Source organism: Chiloscyllium plagiosum, unplaced genomic scaffold (genome assembly GCF_037043375.1).
Source record: "Chiloscyllium plagiosum isolate Xiang-an unplaced genomic scaffold, Cpla_swu_hap1 HiC_scaffold_42, whole genome shotgun sequence".
Taxonomy (NCBI): Eukaryota; Metazoa; Chordata; class Chondrichthyes; order Orectolobiformes; family Hemiscylliidae; genus Chiloscyllium; species Chiloscyllium plagiosum.
In genome coordinates this window covers 6,664,250-6,680,873 of record NW_028270180.1, presented here as the reverse complement: position 1 = coordinate 6,680,873, position 16,624 = coordinate 6,664,250, and the positions used below count along the sequence as shown (strand labels likewise).

Below are 16,624 nucleotides of genomic sequence, written 5' to 3'. Positions count from 1 at the left end.
AGATTAATTTAATTTACGAGGGGATGAATTGAACATGAAAATACATGTTATGCTTCAATTGTACAGGACATTGGTGAGGCCACATCTCGAATACTATGCACAATTTTGGACTCCTTATTTAAGTAAGGGTGTAAATATATTGGTGGTAGTTCACAGGAGAGTTATTGGATTGTTGATTTGAATGAGTGGGTTGTTGTCTAAGGAAACATAGTGTTATGGACCAGGCCAGACCCCCCCAAAATATTTTAAGAAGGTAGCCTAGACCCTAACTTTTTATTGTTTTAAAGGCAGATGGAAAGTGGATGTTCCTGGTGTGATGTAGCTGGTCCAACCACTCAGCTTTAAGCAAAACAATTTATTTAAACGCTACAGTTGAAACATGAACAAAAAAGAAAGCAGAATTTAGAATAAATTAATTATTGGGAAACGTAACCGGCCAGATACGTTACTAATTAACTGTTCCAATACAATAATATCCCATAAACATACCCCTTGGTAAAAAGATCAATTCAAATACAGCTTCTGACAGACAGGAGGGAGCAACGTTCAGAGAAAGATTTCAGAGTAAGTCAGAAGAATCCTTTACTGGTTTGCAATTCCCCTGGACACCAGTGAACCTGATGGGCATTTCCCCCAACAAGCGACAACAGATTTATGATCATCATACGACTATTCATTCCAGATTTGATTGAATTCCAGGTGAGGCAGGATTTAAACCCTGGTCCATGAGAACATTCCCCAGCTCTCTAGGGTTAATGTTAATGTCACAAGGTCATCACCTCCCCTTGGAGATGGTTAATAATTGAAACGATGAAAAATGAAATGTATAACAGACACACAGCAATGTGGTTGACTCCTAACTGCTCTCTGACAAGGGCCACTGAGGGGTAATTAGGGATGGACAATAAATGCTGGCTTTGCCAGTGGAGACCACATGAGAGAATTTAATCAAACAGATATTTTCTAATCAAAATATGTTATTATAATCCCCTATGCAGTACTCAATCCAATACACTTGCCGGTCCATCAACCCAGAGACACTTTGATACACACAGCGCTCCAGTTAAAACAGAATCCTGGGTTCTCATTGGATTGGTGCCACTTCACTGGAGTTATAAATCCCCTGCTGACTTCACCCAGGGAGCTCTCCCCCCAGAGCCTGACTCACTCCTGGCAGAGCTGCCTGGCAGTTCCCAGGCACCACATCTGCCCACACACAACCCCTTCCTGCATAGATGGTTCATATTAAATTGTGAAGGAGAGGGGTGCACTTGGAAAAGTCGACTTCTCCCCCTCCTGATGCTGCTTGGCTTGCTGTGTTCGTCCAGCTTCCTGCCTGTCTATCAGTGGTTAGCACTGCTGCCTCACAGCGCCAGGGACCTGGGTTCCATTCCAGCCTCAGGTGACTGTCTGTGTGGAGTTTCTCCCCATGTCTGTGTGGGTTTCCTCTGGGTGCTCTGGTTTCCTCTCACAGTCTAAAGCTGTGCAGCTGAGAGTGGATTGCCCCATAGTGTGCAGGGATGTACAGGCTGAGTGGGTTAACCATGGGAAACATAGGGTTAACAGGGATTGGGTGGGATGCTCTTCGGAGGGTCGGTCTGGACTCGATGGGCCAAATGGCCTCAGTTACCCTGTAGGGATTCTATGAGGAGGCTGAAATCGCAAGTAGGGAAGTAATCCTGAAGGTGTGGGTATGGGGGAATTGTCAGAAAAATGATCTGAGATACAAACAAGGGAAGTAGCAGCTGCTGAGACATGAGAGCACACTGTAATTAAAATGGATTACGTCCCACGGACCCCATTCCCAGCCGCTTCTTGCTTCAATAGCTGTGCCTGGCTGTATCGCGCCTCAGCTCCTGCAGCCTTCACCTATTGGTCTGCCTGCAGAGCTCGTTATCTGCACAACGTTTTTCCAGGGTATAATTGTCTGCCCTCGGCACCACCAGGCAGGGGTTTTCTCTTTCAAAATTCAGTCTCAGGATGTGAGCTTTGCTGCTAAAGCCAGTGTTGTTTCCACCCTAAAATGGGGTGGCACAGTGGCTCAGTGGTTAGCACTGTTGCCTCGCACCAGGGTCCCAGGTTCGATTCCAGCCTCGGGTGACTGCCTGTGTGGAGTTTGCACATTCTCCCTGGGTCTCCTCCCAAATCACAAAGATGTGCAGGTCAGGTGAATTGGCCATGCTAAATTGCCCGTAGTGTTAGATGCATTAGTCAGAGGGAAATGGGTCTGGATGGGTTACTCTTCAGAGGGTTAGTGTTGACTTGTTGGGCTGAACGGCCTGTTTCCACACTGCAGGCAACCTAATCTAAGTTGCTCTTGAAAAAACAATGGTGAGCAGGAAGAGTCATTAAACCACTGTACTGTCCAGCCTAGTATCTGCTCATAATGGAATCAAGGTGACATTTAAACCAGGGTCAATGCTGCTTTAAAAATTAAAACTATAAAAGAAATGCAGCTCTTGTACTGGGATTTTTCTTAGCTCCTGGATGAATTTAATATCCCAGTGTGGTCAAAATCCTGTGAGGAAGGATTTCGACCCAGCGACAATGATGGCGTGGTGATGTATTTCCAAGCCAGGATGATGTGTGTGGCTGAGAGGGGAATCTGCACTCTTGAAGAGGCCCCCTCCCATCGCTCAGTTTGCATCGAGGGGCAATTTCCAAACCTTGAAGTGGGGTCACAATTGGAAAGAGTTTGGGAAGCCCCTGTTCCAGGGGCTGGAGGTGGTGGGATTGGAAGGTGGTGAGTTGGTGAAGGTTGGAGATGGTACAGCTGTGTGGGTGATGGGAGACCGTGCAGTGTCCCCCACATTACGTTGGGGGGGAGAATGTGCCAATTACTCCTGTCTGCCGAGCTTGGCTGAAGGCTCAGCTCAGCTGTGATGCCTACCCAAGTTGAGCAGTGCTTCACAGTTGAGAGGCTTAAAAATGAACAACCATCAATACAATACAGGAAGTCACTTCCTTCAGGGAAACGATGATCTCTGTAATGCCTCACCTACAACATTCCCATCATTTAATCACATCTCACCACATCACCCACAGTCTGTTAAACAATCTTTCAGGGGAAGGCGACATGTTTTTATGAGGAATATAAACTCGGAAAGTAAAACTCTGGACACTGCTGCGTTGCAGACATAGGGGTGTATGAATTGGAGGAAGTGAAAGCGATAGGGAAGGGTGTGGGGATTGGAGGAGGTGACAGAGATAGGGAGGGATGTAAGAATTGGAGGAGATTGTAGAGACAGGGAGGGATGTAGGAGCTGGAGGAGCTTGCAGAGATAGGGTTGTATGGATTGGAGGAATCGACAGAGATAGGGAAGGGTGTGGAGCTAGAGGAGGTTACAGAGATCGGGAGGATTTGTAGGGGCTGAAGGGTGATGTTTGGGCAGTGAACGTGGCCCCAAGTGCAGTAACTGCGAGATGTTGGATGGCAACAGGAAGAGGCCGTTCGGCCCTTTGAGCCTGTTCAATGACAAAATGGCTCCTCAGCTCGGATCACCAGTCTTTATCTCGTGTACCTCATGTACCCCAATCCAAAAGTAAATGTTTCCATCTCCAACACTGCGCAGTGGCCACAGGACTCTCTGCGGGGTGAGGGCTGCAGATTCTGAGCAGCAGTGGGAAACTGAAGCTCCTTTGTTCAGTTCCTACTTCACTGGGCTAGCTCTCCTTCTGGTGTTTCCTTAATCAACCTGTTCCAGAGCAGGTTGGACTTGAACCTTAGTCTCTTGCTTTCGAGGCAGGGACACTGCCACTGCTCCACAAATGCCTTCCAGCTTGCCTTAAGATTCCTTCTCCTCCTCCCCAAACACAGGAGACAGTTCTTTTGTGAAAATCCAATTGAATCCTTTTAATATTTTAAACAGCTCAAGTAAATCGCCCCTCAATCTGCCAATCCTGTGGGAATACAAGATGAAGCTCTGCAGGCTGTTCTCTTGGTTTAACCCTTTGTGTCCCAGGTTTGTTCTGGTGAATGAATTAATACCTTATCTGTGTTTACTTGAGAAACCTGCCCATTGGGAATGTGTTATTCTTATGAAGAGTTCTTGTTCTGCTAATGTATGCACGAGAACAATGAATGTTTTCATGTCGGAATGTCTGTTGTTGGAATATAAGTTGCAACTGGTGTTAATCTGCTAGCTTATTTTTTTTTGCCCACGTATCCTGAAACACCCAGTTTCCTACAGCTCTACCCCGTGTCCCAGTAAGTGTGCCCCTATTATCACCCAGTCCCTGCCATGTCACAATTTGGGGTGGCAGTTCATTCTGCAAATGCTGAGTCTCTCGCCGTGAGCATTTGACTGTGTAAAACACAGACTCTTTGTGGCTATTGTCCTGCTATCCATATTAACCATGTGCTGGGTAATCGGCCCCTTAGGAGATCTCCAGGTTTAAATATTCCACCACTGGTGCTCCGTGCCTAGCTCCTAAACTCTGGAATTCCCTCCTTGAACCCCTCCACCTTTTCAAAGGTGCTGCTTAAGAATGAGTCATTCAGGTATGGAGAGGGACTTTCCGTGATTCTGGAATCATAGAGTCATAGAGATGTACAACACGGAAACAGACCCTTCGGTCCAACGCGTCCATGCCGACCAGATATCCTAAACTGATCGAGTCCCATTTGCCAGCACTTTGCCCATATCTGTCTAAACCCTTCCTATTCATATCCCCATTGAGAAGCCTTTTAAATGTTGTAATTGTACCATGCTCCACCACTTCCTCTGGCAGCTCATTCCACACTCACACCACCCTCTGCGTGAAAAAGCTGCACCTCAGGTCCCTTTTATATCTTTCCTCTCTCACCTTAAACCTATATCCTCTAGTTTTGGACTCCCCCACCTTGGGGAATGGACCTTGGCTATTCACCCTATCCATGCCCCTCATGATTTTGATGTTTGTTTATTTTTGTTTGACCTAACTCTGATGTCCCGAGATACTGGAAATTGACACAGATTCTGCTCCAGTGGCAATCTCTCTCTGAGCTCTTCATTTCATCCAGGTGTGTCCATCCCCATAACCTTCTCAAAATGTTCTCTCCAAAAGCCTCCCCATGAACCTTCCTCATAATGCTCCCTAATAGCCTCCCTCATGACCCTCCCTCATAACCCTCTCTAATAGTCTCCCTCATGACCCTCCCTCCCTCAAAACCCTCTCTAATAGCCTCCCTCATGACCCTCCCTCCCTCATAATCCTCTCCAATAATCACCCTCATAACCCTCTCTAATAGCCTCCCTCATGACCTTCCCTCATAACCCTCACTGATCACCTCTCCTTTTACCATTGCTACTCATAACCCTCCATGATAACCCTCTCTCCCACCCTCCCCCATTGCCCTCAATGCATATGCCCCCATGAAGGGAGCAGATAAATCCTCCCATGTTGGTGTACCACCTCCATTGACGATTCAAACAACAACAATTTGCATTTGTAAAGTGCCTTTAACTTAGTAATGCTTCCCAAGGCTGTCCAGGTGAGCATTACCAAACAGGATTTTACAACGAGGCACGAGTAGAGATATCAGGCCACCTTTGGACAAAAAGGTGGGTTTTTAAGGAGCGTCTGTGAGGAGGCAGAAAGGTTTGGGATGGCATTCCGGCGCTTGATGCCCAGGCATGGCCACCAATGGCAGAAGAGTAAAAATTCAGAATAAGCAAGGGGCCAGAAGACTTTCAGAGGGCCCGCAACCAATAGGGTGACAGCAGACACAGCCCTGAGGAGCCTCTATGCCTGGGTCAGAAAGACAGCACTGCTGACAGTGCAGCACTCAGTCCACTGGAGATGTAGCCTGGGATCTGTGCCCATGTCTCTGGAGTGGGCTTCCAACTAGCAACCATCTCAACTGGGTTAATAGACTGAGGAGTGGCAGATGGAGTTCAGTTTGGATAAATATTACGTATTCCTTGAAACTGTGTAAAAACCCCTTGAAGTGCAAGTTTTACATGAGATTAATATTGTACATAAAATCTGTAATTGTAACTGCAGTGTGATATCTCAGAGTGTCATGTGCTGTTGGGAGAGAAGCTTGACTGTTTAACACAAGTTTAGTGCCAAGTCTGAACTGTTGTGTAATGTACCTTACAGATTTTATGAACAAAGTATATTTTTAGATTTAAAAAATCCAGGATTCATATTCACCCTTAATGCACCAGCTACAGCACCTGTCAAACTAGCTGAGCCAAAAGACCATGGGTTCAAGCCCCCCTGTTCGACACTTAGAGTCATAGAGATGTACAGCATGGAAACAGACCCTTCGGTCCAACCCGTCCATGCCGACCAGATATCCCAACCCAATCTAGTCCCACCTGCCAACACCCGGCCCATATCCCTCCAAACCCTTCCTATTCATATAACTGACACTTGACACAGGCTGACTGCAATACTGAGGGAGTGCTACATTGTTAAGGGAGGGTGAGTCTCTGTGATGAGACATTAAGCTGATCTGTTGGCTACTGGTTCAGTTGGCTGGACAGCTAGCCTCATAATGCAGAGGGAGGTCAATAGTTACAGCTTCAAGTCCTGAGGTTCACATAAAGTCCTACCTCCTCAACCTTTCTCCTTGTCTGAGGTGTGGTGACCCTCAGGCTAAACCAGTTGTCTCCCTCTTATGATAGCGTGGTCCTCCAAGTGATGTTACCTTTTACAGAGATGGTGAAGATCCCACAGGACTATTCCAAGATGAGTATTGAGTTCTGCTAGCCCATAACGATCTCCCCGTCAATCACCAGAAAGATATTCATTAATCACTCAACACATTCTGTGGGATATTGCTTTGTACGAATGAACTGTGGCTTTGGCCTCCCTTATAAGGTCAAAGTTTAGCAATTGTTTGTGAGGTGTTTTGTGACATCGTGGAGGATGTGGAAGGTGCCATGTAAATGGAAGTTTTCTCTTCAGATTAGAGCCTGTTGGCTTTTGTTTAATTATCTTCTATTTGTTGCAGTTTGACCTGATCGCTGTGGTGACAGACCAAACTGACTTTACGCGTAGGTCCTGGACACACGACATTGATACAAACCTGGAACTAAGCCTCTGTGTCTCATTATTTATGTCTTTAATCAATGGAGAGCTGGAGTCTGAAAATCAATCGAACTCCACTCACTGTTTAATTTAAATCATTCCCTATCATTTTTCATTCTGAAGTTTTCTAGCCTAATTGGGAATGTAAACACACTAGTGCGCCAGGGTCTTCTCAGACAACACAATTCAATTTCTTCCAAAGTAACTGAGACCACAGTTTGTTTTGAAGTTTAGCTGAACCTTTCTGTAAACCGCCGCACATTGAGAAGTTTAGCAAGGGCTAAGAGGCCTTGTTTGTTGCTAAATTCTAAGTTGAGATACTGAGATCTGTTAGTACTTGCAACTCTGTGAGAACCTTCTGGCACCCCTTGAGATAACTCCACTAAGTTCGGTATTCCACCCTTTATTTACACATGGACAGTACATCACACTGATCAAGCTCCTTCAGAGTCAGCTCCTGGAGTGAACAGAACCTCTGACACTCCTGTTTATCTCTGTCAGCCAGAGCTCCCTGATTGGACAAGGTTAACAGCCCCAATCAGGGAACTCATATTCTGAGAGGTCTGCCTGGCTATTCTCATTACAGCCGCTACGCCCCCACATTCCATGGTCACACGTCTAGAGGGTTCCTACCTACAGAACATTATTCCTCTCAATATGACAATTTCCTGTCTAAACTTGTCACGGAATACATTAACCACATTGCTGTGGGTCTGGAGTCATATGTAGGCCAGACCAAGTAAGAGCAACAGATCTCCTTTCCTGAAAGGAGTGAACCTGATGGGATTTTACAACAATCTGGTTGTCATGGTCACCATCACTGAGCCAAGCATCCAATTCCAATGGGATTAAAACAGATGGATGTTTGATTGCTGACATGGAGATAATGGGCTGAAGGGCCACTTTCCATGCTGTGAAAGCTTAATGACATTGTTAATTGAATATGAATGCTTGTAGCTGCCTTGGTGCATTTGAACCTGAGCCCCTGGAGTAATCAGCCTGTGACTTCTAGCTTGGAGTAGGACATTACCACTGTACCACTGTCCTCAAACAAGGAAGTAGGAGATCATGCAATGGTTTAGGTCTGTGAAGTAAGAATTGTCAACTTCAGAGACCAAGATATGACCTGTATTTCTCAAAGATTTGCAGAGCTGTGTACGGTTCTGGCTGCCCTGCAATGGGAAGGATGTTATTAAATTGGAGAGGGTGCATGGAAGATTTGCAAACTGTTACTGGGACTGGAGGATTTGAGTTATAAGGAGAATCTACATAGGATGGGTCTTCTTCCCCTGGAGTGTCGGAGGTTGGGGTGGGGGGAATGACCTTGCCGAAGTTTGTAAAATCATGAGGGGCATAGATAACATGAACAGCAAAAGTCTTTTTCCAAGGCTAGGGGAGTTCAAAACTAGAGCGCAAGGTGAGAGGGCAAAGGATTAAAAGGGACCTGAGGTGCTACCTTTTCACACAGAGTGTAGTTCGTGTATGGAATGAATTGCCAGAGGAAGTGCTAGATGCAGTTATAGTTACAATAGTGAAAAAGACATTTGGGCAGTTACATGAATAGGAAAAGTTCAGAGGGATATTGGTCAAACACAAGCAAATGGGTCTAGTTTAGTTTGGGAAACCTGGTCATCATGAAAACATAGATAGAGGGGTCTGTTTCCGTGCTGTATGACTCTGAGATTAGTTTAGAGAATGTTTACCAGATTAATATAGAAGCAGATGCTGGAGATCTGCAATAAAAACAGGAAGTGCTGGAGAAACTCAGCAGGTCTGGCAGCACCTGTGGAGAGAGAAACAGAGTTAATGTTACAAGTCTGGTATGATCTTTTTGAACAGTACCAAATAAGAGCCATATTGGACTCAAAATGTTAACCCTGTTACTTTCTGTACAGATGCTGCCAGACCTGCTGAGTTTCTCCAGCACTTTCTGTTTTTTATTTCCAAACTGATACCAGGAATGGGGTGGTTTTTTTAATGAGGAAAGGCCGGGCAGGCTAAGATGTACTTAGAAAAGTATGAGGAGGCTCAGTTGAGACATAGAAGATCCAGAAGGTTTTTGATATGTAGATATTGGAGAGGATGTTCCCTTGTCTGGGATAAACATGATCTAGTCATCACTTTAAAACTAAAGGGGTCCCACTGTTTAAAGCATAAAGCAAATTAAATGTAGCTTATTTCCCACAGAGAGCTATGAATCTTTGGAATTCTCCACCTCAAAAGACACTGGATGAAAACTGTTTGCCATGAGCTTATTGAAACGACGGAGCAGGTTTGAGGGGCTGAACGGTTTCGGCCTGCTCCTTGTTTGTATGTGCTTAAACTGGGATGGGGTGCAGAGGGATGAGGAACCAGGAGATAAAACCCTTTCCTGGAGCAAAATTAGGCTATTCAGCCCATCAAGTCTGCTCTGCAAATTGACCAATCCCAACAATTCAAATGTCCAGCACAGAAATAAATTATTAGTCTTAGAGTCATAGAGATGTACAGCATGGAAACAGACTCTTCGGCCCAACCCATCCATGCCGACCAGATATCCTAACCTAATCCAGTTCCGTTTGCCAGCATTTGGTCCATATCCTTTTAAACCCTTCCTATCCATGTACACAACCAGATGCTTTTTAAGTTTTATAATTATACCAGCCTCCACCACTTCCTGCGGGTGCAAAACAGTAAGTTGGCAAATTAGTGAGGTTGTGTTGGGGTGTGTGTCTATATCAGCGATAAAGAAAATCTGACACAAAGCAGAAGGAATACAGATTAAATGCCAACGCTGCTCCACATGTCAGCCCATCCCTGTATTACAACAGCACCAATTCATTTCTGTTACAGTAACCTAGTTTCATGAAATAAGGTTAGCCCAGCCTGCACCTTGTTGGATTGCTCCAGAATTTGATCCCTGTCTATTTCAATGCCATTATTTTCAGTGGCCCCAGGGCTATTCTGTTGATGTGCAGGCATACGGAGGAAAATGAGGTAAAGGGTCATAGGGCCAGGCAGGATGTCAACTGTTACCATTCCACCTGACTGCCCCAAAGCTGACGGAGATTAATCAGAAGCTGAGCTCCAGTGTGCTCTGATCAGTGGCAGTGATTAACAAGGGGTCAGTGACCGGGGACAGTTGCTGTAGCAACTGTCAGAAGGAATGTAATTATCAAATTTGTTGTTCTTCTTCAAGGCTGTGGTGACCAGCTATCCCCAATTCTGTTGCAGTAATGTCCCCATCTGCCTTGCAGGAGAGTCTCAGACCAGTGTCTTCAGCTATTAGGGTGGTGTCACGCAGCACTCATTCACAGAGTCAGAATCCCTACAGTGTAGGAAGAGGCCATTCAGCCCATCAGGTCTGCACTGATCCTCTCAGGAGCATTGTCCCTCCCTGCACTCACCCAATCCCTGCATGGAGTTTTTTTAACAATGGATAACCCAACTGGCCTGCACATTCCTGGACACTATATGAGCAAATTAGCACCTAAGCTGCACATCTGCAGACTGTGGGAGGAAACCGGAGCACCCAGAGGAAATCCACGCAGACACGGGGAGAATGTGCAAACTCCACATAGACAGTCACCTGAGGCTGGAATCAAACTCCGGTCCCCAGCGCTGGGAGCCAGCAATGCTAACCACTGGGACACCATGCCTCCCTATATCCCTTTTTATTCAGCCACAGGGTGAGGGCTAGGCTAGCATTTATCGCCCATTCCTAATTGCAGAGGGTAGGTAAGAGCCAACCACATTGCTGTGGGTCTGGGGTCACATATCAACCAGACCAGATTTCCTTCCATAAAGGGAATCCCCAGGGTTGTCATAGTCATCAATAAGCCGGCTCTTTATTCCAGAGTTTTTGACTGAGTTCAAATTTCAAAGTTTGCTGTGGTGGGATTCAAACCCATGTCCCAGCAATATCACGCTGGTTTTCTGCATCTCGACCAAGTGACATTGCTACAATGCTTCCCCTTCATGACACTGCAGTCCCCCTCCTCATAGTCAGCTCCTGACCACTTGCTGCAGGTCCCTGGCTTTGCTCATGTCTTGTTTATTCCAACTAAAAGTGGGTTACTCTATCACTGGCATCTGCAGGTTGGAGTCCAATGTCAGAGAATTGGACATGGAATCTAGACTGAGAGCCTGGCTGTGCCGAGGAGGTACTACACTGTGGGGAGGTTTTTGATTTGATTTGACTTATTATTGTCACAGCAGTCTAATAACGGCCATGAACTCATTGTCAATTGTTTGAAAAACCCATCTTGTTCACTAATGTCCTTTAGGGAAGGAAACTGCCATCCCTAGACAAGCAGGAGGCTGGAAGAACACAGCAAGCCAAGCAACCTCAGGAGGTGAAGACGTCAGTGTTTCAGGTATAATCCATCTTTACTCCTGCAGAAGGGTTACACCCGAAACATTGACTTCTCCACCTCCTAATGCTGCCTGGCTTGCTGTGTTCTTCCAGCCTCCTGATTGCCTACCTTGGTTTCCAGCATTTTTTTGTCTCTAACCAAGATTCTTACCTGGTCTGGCCTACACATGACTAGACCCACAGCCATGTGGTCAACCATTAACAGCCCTCTGGGCAATTAGGGATGGGCAATAAATGCTGGCCTAGCCAGCGATGCCCTCATCCTGTGAATGAATTTTTTACAAAATGTCCCTAGGTATGGTAAAAAATGTTGTTTTGCTGTGCAATACATTCAAATCATACCATACAAAGTGTGACAGGGTAATCGAACTGAGCAAGGAATACAATGTTGTGGCTGCAGACAAAAGGTGTACAAACAGCGTGGTCAACAATAAATTTGAAATTTGAGAGGTCCATTCAGAAGTCTGATAACAGCAGGGAAGAGGCTGCTCTTGAATCTGTTGGTGCATGTGTTTAAGATTTTGTATCTTCTGCCCGATGGAACAGTTGTAAGAGATTATAACCAGGGTGAGAGGGGTCTTTGATAACGTTGGCTGCCTTTCCGATGCATCAAGAAGTATAGATGGAGTCAATGGATGGAAGATTTGACTATTAGATTGAGAGATAGGTGCTGTGCCTGCACTTCAGGCAAACGTGAACAATCTCATAATTATTATATTGAAGAAGAGCAGGTGGGGAGTTAGTTCCACTGGTCTAACTGATCTTTAGCCCTCCAGCAGCCGCATGGAAATATCTGGTCATTTGCTGTGTGTAAATTGACTGTAGCATTTTTCTGAGATGACTACTCTTAGAAATATTTAATTAGGTTGTAAAACACTTTGGGTTGGTTTGCAAATGCCATCAATTTTGATTCAAAACGAGGGCAAACCAACTGAGAATCTTCACATGATTAAAAGTTCACCTTAATTTTCGTGATATTTAAATCAATCAAAGGGTACAGGCCAATTAGTGTTGAATTGAATTTATGTTTGATTGGATGAGCTGGTGATCATTTTAGCTTTCATCCTGTCATTGAATCCTGATGAGTCACTTCCTTTCCTGAGCTCTTCCATGGCCACAAAGGCACTTCCATGCACATTGTGGAAATTGCAGTTGGTAGTTTCATTGCCCCTAATAAAGCTGAAACTCAGGTAGTGTCAGGAACTCCAGAGTCTCCCTGGGCCAAACACACTTCAGTTCCTTCATTGAAACAACAGAGAATATTACTGCAATAAATCTGCTAAAAGCTCAGAGGAATGGCTTTTATTGTAGCATTATCTCTGAAAACATTTTCTTAAAAATTAAATATTGAATAAATACCTTCATGTGTCAGTGAATATTTGCACTGTGCCACTACACTATGCAATTTCTTATATTAGGAAGATGAACACACCTCTCTCTCCGTTGTATCTCCATCTATCCCTCTGTTTCATTTTCTTGCAATCTCCATTTCTGTCTCTCTTTCTGTTGTTTTTCCCCATTCTCCCTATCTTAGTTTCATTATTGTTTAACCTTGTCTCTCTTGTGTGTCTCTCTGTCTGACTTGCCCTTCTTCGCTTTGTCTTAGTCTCTCTCTCTCTCTTTCTGTGCCACTTCCTTGCTGTTTGTCTGCCATTTCTCACACAATGTCTCCTTTTTTCAACTTATCCTGGTGTCTGTCTGACACTCCCTCCTTCTCTCTGCTTTTCTTCTCTCACCATCGTCCTCTCTCCCCTTTTTCTGTCATTTTCTTGAGTCTCTGTCTTACTCTCTGTCTTGTGGCAGGAGAGACCATTTGGGACACAAACCTCCAAAGAGACTGGAATGAGGAAAATCACTCTTTTTCTGCCTCTCTTTTTCATTTGAAAAGCAACAGCACTCAAAGATTTTTCAAAAAGAAAGAAGACAACCAGTTCAAGTGAAGACCAAGGTCCAAATGACTGGCTACTGTTATGAACCAGACTAGACTCCAAATTAAATTATTGATGTAGCCTAGACCCTAACTTTTATATTTTTTTAAAGGGAAGCGTAAGGTGCTGTGTTCCAGATGTGATTCGATTGGTTCACCACTAAGCTGTAATCAAAACACACTTTCTTTTTACATTACAATTAAAATACAAAAGAAAATTGATATATCTTTATTCTAATTACATACTTAACAAGATAACATATTATTTAAACACTAATCACCAACTGTTCCATTACAGGCAGCATCCCCGAGCCCAGGTGTCCCTGGTGAAGGAGCATGGGTTATCTTTCAACTCCCTCGAGCTGTTCAGGGGGAGGTGGGCACCGCAGGGAGTGGAGTGCCTTAATTCCACCTCCAACTCTATTTTGATTTAATCCTACCCTTCCCTTCACTTTTTTGATCACGCAGCATTGCCTTTTGATGAGAAAGCATTGTCACTGGCCACCCTGGTGTATCCTTTCTTCCTAGTGGTGGAAATTGAATAAAGATTTGTACACTTGTTATCTTTCACTGTGTCTCACACCTGCACACACACAACATGGGTGCTGGGGAAAATATAAACACTACCACAGTCAGGCAGGAGTGTGAGGGTAAAGAAAAAATAAGAAAAAAAGAAAAAATAAACAAAAAGAAAAATATATAGGCAGCATCCCATAAGCATACCCGAAGACAAAAATGCATGTCAGCAAAACAGTTCTGATTATCACGAACTGTCTCCCTCTCTCTCCAGTCCAGAAGAAAGATACACTGAAAGATACAATCTGCCCCTTTGCACTTTTTAAGAGGAAGCCTCTCTGTCTAACACTTTGCTCTAGCAGCAGAGATGTCAAGCTTTCAGCTTCAACCACCAATAGGAACATTCTCATTAACTGAACGCCAAACTAGAAGTCTTCCCATGTCTGTGTGAGCCCTGACCCCACCCATTCGTGATTCTTTATCTTAATTTTCAAAAAAGAACACCCAGGGAGAACTTAAAACCTGTTCACCAACTGCCTGCCTAAAGGAGACGTTTCAGTACCACTGTGACAAAACCCCTCTGCAGGAGAAACAGGACAAAACACACCTCTTAAAGGAACAGTACCATCACAGTACAGAATTTAGGATGACAGCATGATATTATTGCCAAAAAACAAAGAGAAACAATTTGAGAGGAAGTCACCACATTTCCTCTTATAATTTGAAGATGTTTGCAATGTCTTTGTGCCTTTTTGCCTATAATTTCCACCAAGGTTATTCTTGAGACGATTGTTAGTCTTGTCCTCCTGACCATCCTATATGTAAATAAATATGTGTGCATTTAGATTTAAAGGGATATAGGTTAACTTCTTATATTACAAATTAATATTATGTTTTACCACTTGTCAGAGGATAATTAATTGAAAGCGATCATTTATTGTTACATGTATTCAACCTAAAATACAGTGAAAAGTGTGGACCATCGCCATGCATAGCCATTTACTTAAACTTAAAATCAAATAAATAAGAAATAAAGATAACTTAAAGAGAGTTCAACTTTTCCTTCTCTGCTACTTCAGTCCTGCTCTGCGCTACACCAGCCTACACCATGTCCCTGCCAGAGTCTGGCTCTGCGCTACACCAGCCTACACCATGAGTCTGAGTCTGGCTCTGGGCTACACCAGCCTACACCATGAGTCTGAGTCTGGCTCTGGGCTACACCAGCCTACACCATGAGTCTGAGTCTGGCTCTGGGCTACACCAGCCTACACCATGTCCCTTCCAGAGTCTGGCTCTGGGCTACACCAGCCCACACCATGTCCCTGCCAGAGTCTGGCTCTGCGCTACACCAGCCCACACCATGTCCCTGCCAGAGTCTGGCTCTGCGCTACACCAGCCTACACCATGTCCCTGCCAGAGTCTGGCTCTGCGCTACACCAGCCTACACCATGTCCCTGCCAGAGTCTGGCTCTGCGCTACACCAGCCCACACCATGTCCCTGCCAGAGTCTGGCTCTGTGCTACATCAGCCTACACCATGCTGCCACCAGAGTCCCAGACTCCTCACTGTAGGTTTCACAGGCTGACCGATCTGTAGCCACGCTGCCTCTAAAGACACCGCCGTCACTCCCAAACCTATCGAAAGCACCTTCCTACCGAACAGTTCTCTTTATCAGGTAACCTTGAGCTAAATAATTTGTTACAATAAATAAGGTTTTGTTTCTTGCTCATTGATGATACCTGGTCTGAGTTTCTTTTATTTTTGACAATGGGTCACAGTCAGATATTAACCATCCTAGTGATTAAGTTGGTCATTTTCCTGTTGCTGTTGATTCATGGAATAATGGCATTTAGTTTCTAGAACATCATTCCCACTAGGAATGTGACACCTTCTTAACATTGTGGGAAAGGTCAAATTTAACTTAGAGTCAGAGAGTTAGAGAGATGCACATCACAGAAACAGATCCTTCGGTCCAACCCGTCCATGCCGACCAGATATCCCAACCCAATCTAGTCCCACCTGCCAGCACCCGGCTCATATCCCTCTAAACCCCTCCTATTCATATACCCATCCTGATGCCTTTTAAATGTTGCAATTGTACCAGCCTCCACCACTTCCTCTGGCAGCTCATTCCATGTGTGAAAAAGTTGCCCCGTAGGTCTTTTTTATATAATTCCCCTCTCACTATAAACCCATGCCCTCTAGTTCTGGACTCCCCCACCCCAGGGAAAAGACTTTGTCTATTTATCCTATCCATGCCCCTCATGATTTTATAAATCCCTCTAAGGTCATCCCTCAGTCTCCGACATGCCAGGGAAAACAGCCCCAGCCTGTTCAGCCTCTCCCTGTAGCTCAAATCCTCCAATCCTGGCAACATCCTTATAAATCTTTTCTGAACCCTTTCAAGTTTCACAACATCTTTCCCATAGGAAGGAAACCAGAATTGCATGGAATATTCCAAAAATTACCAAATCAATGTCCTGTACAGCTGCAACATGAGCTCCCAACTCCTGTACTCAATACCCTTACCAATAAAGGAAAGCATACCAAACGCCTTCCTCACTATCTTGTCTACCCGCGACTCCACTTTCAAGGAGCTATGAATCTGCACTCCAAGGTCTCTTTGTGCAGCAACAATCCCTAGGACCTTACCGTTAGGTGTACAACTCCTGCTAGGATTTGCTTTCCCAAATGCAGCACCTCGTATTTATCTAAATTAAACTCCATCTGCCACTTCTCAGCCCATTGGCCCATCTGATCAAGATCCCATTGTAATCGGAAGTAACCTTCTCCACAGTCCACTACAC

General features: G+C 44.8%; 1 long non-coding RNA gene across 1 annotated transcript in view; it reads left to right on the top strand.

The window, feature by feature from the left end:
* LOC148137553 (uncharacterized) overlaps nt 1-13,688 on the top strand; it is a 36,397-nt gene extending 22,709 nt beyond the window's left edge. The window contains exon 3 of the long non-coding RNA XR_015754099.1: nt 13,600-13,688. This is a non-coding gene — a long non-coding RNA (uncharacterized LOC148137553). The remainder of the gene's footprint in view (nt 1-13,599) is intronic.
* The last annotated feature ends 2,936 nt before the right edge of the window (nt 13,689-16,624 follow it).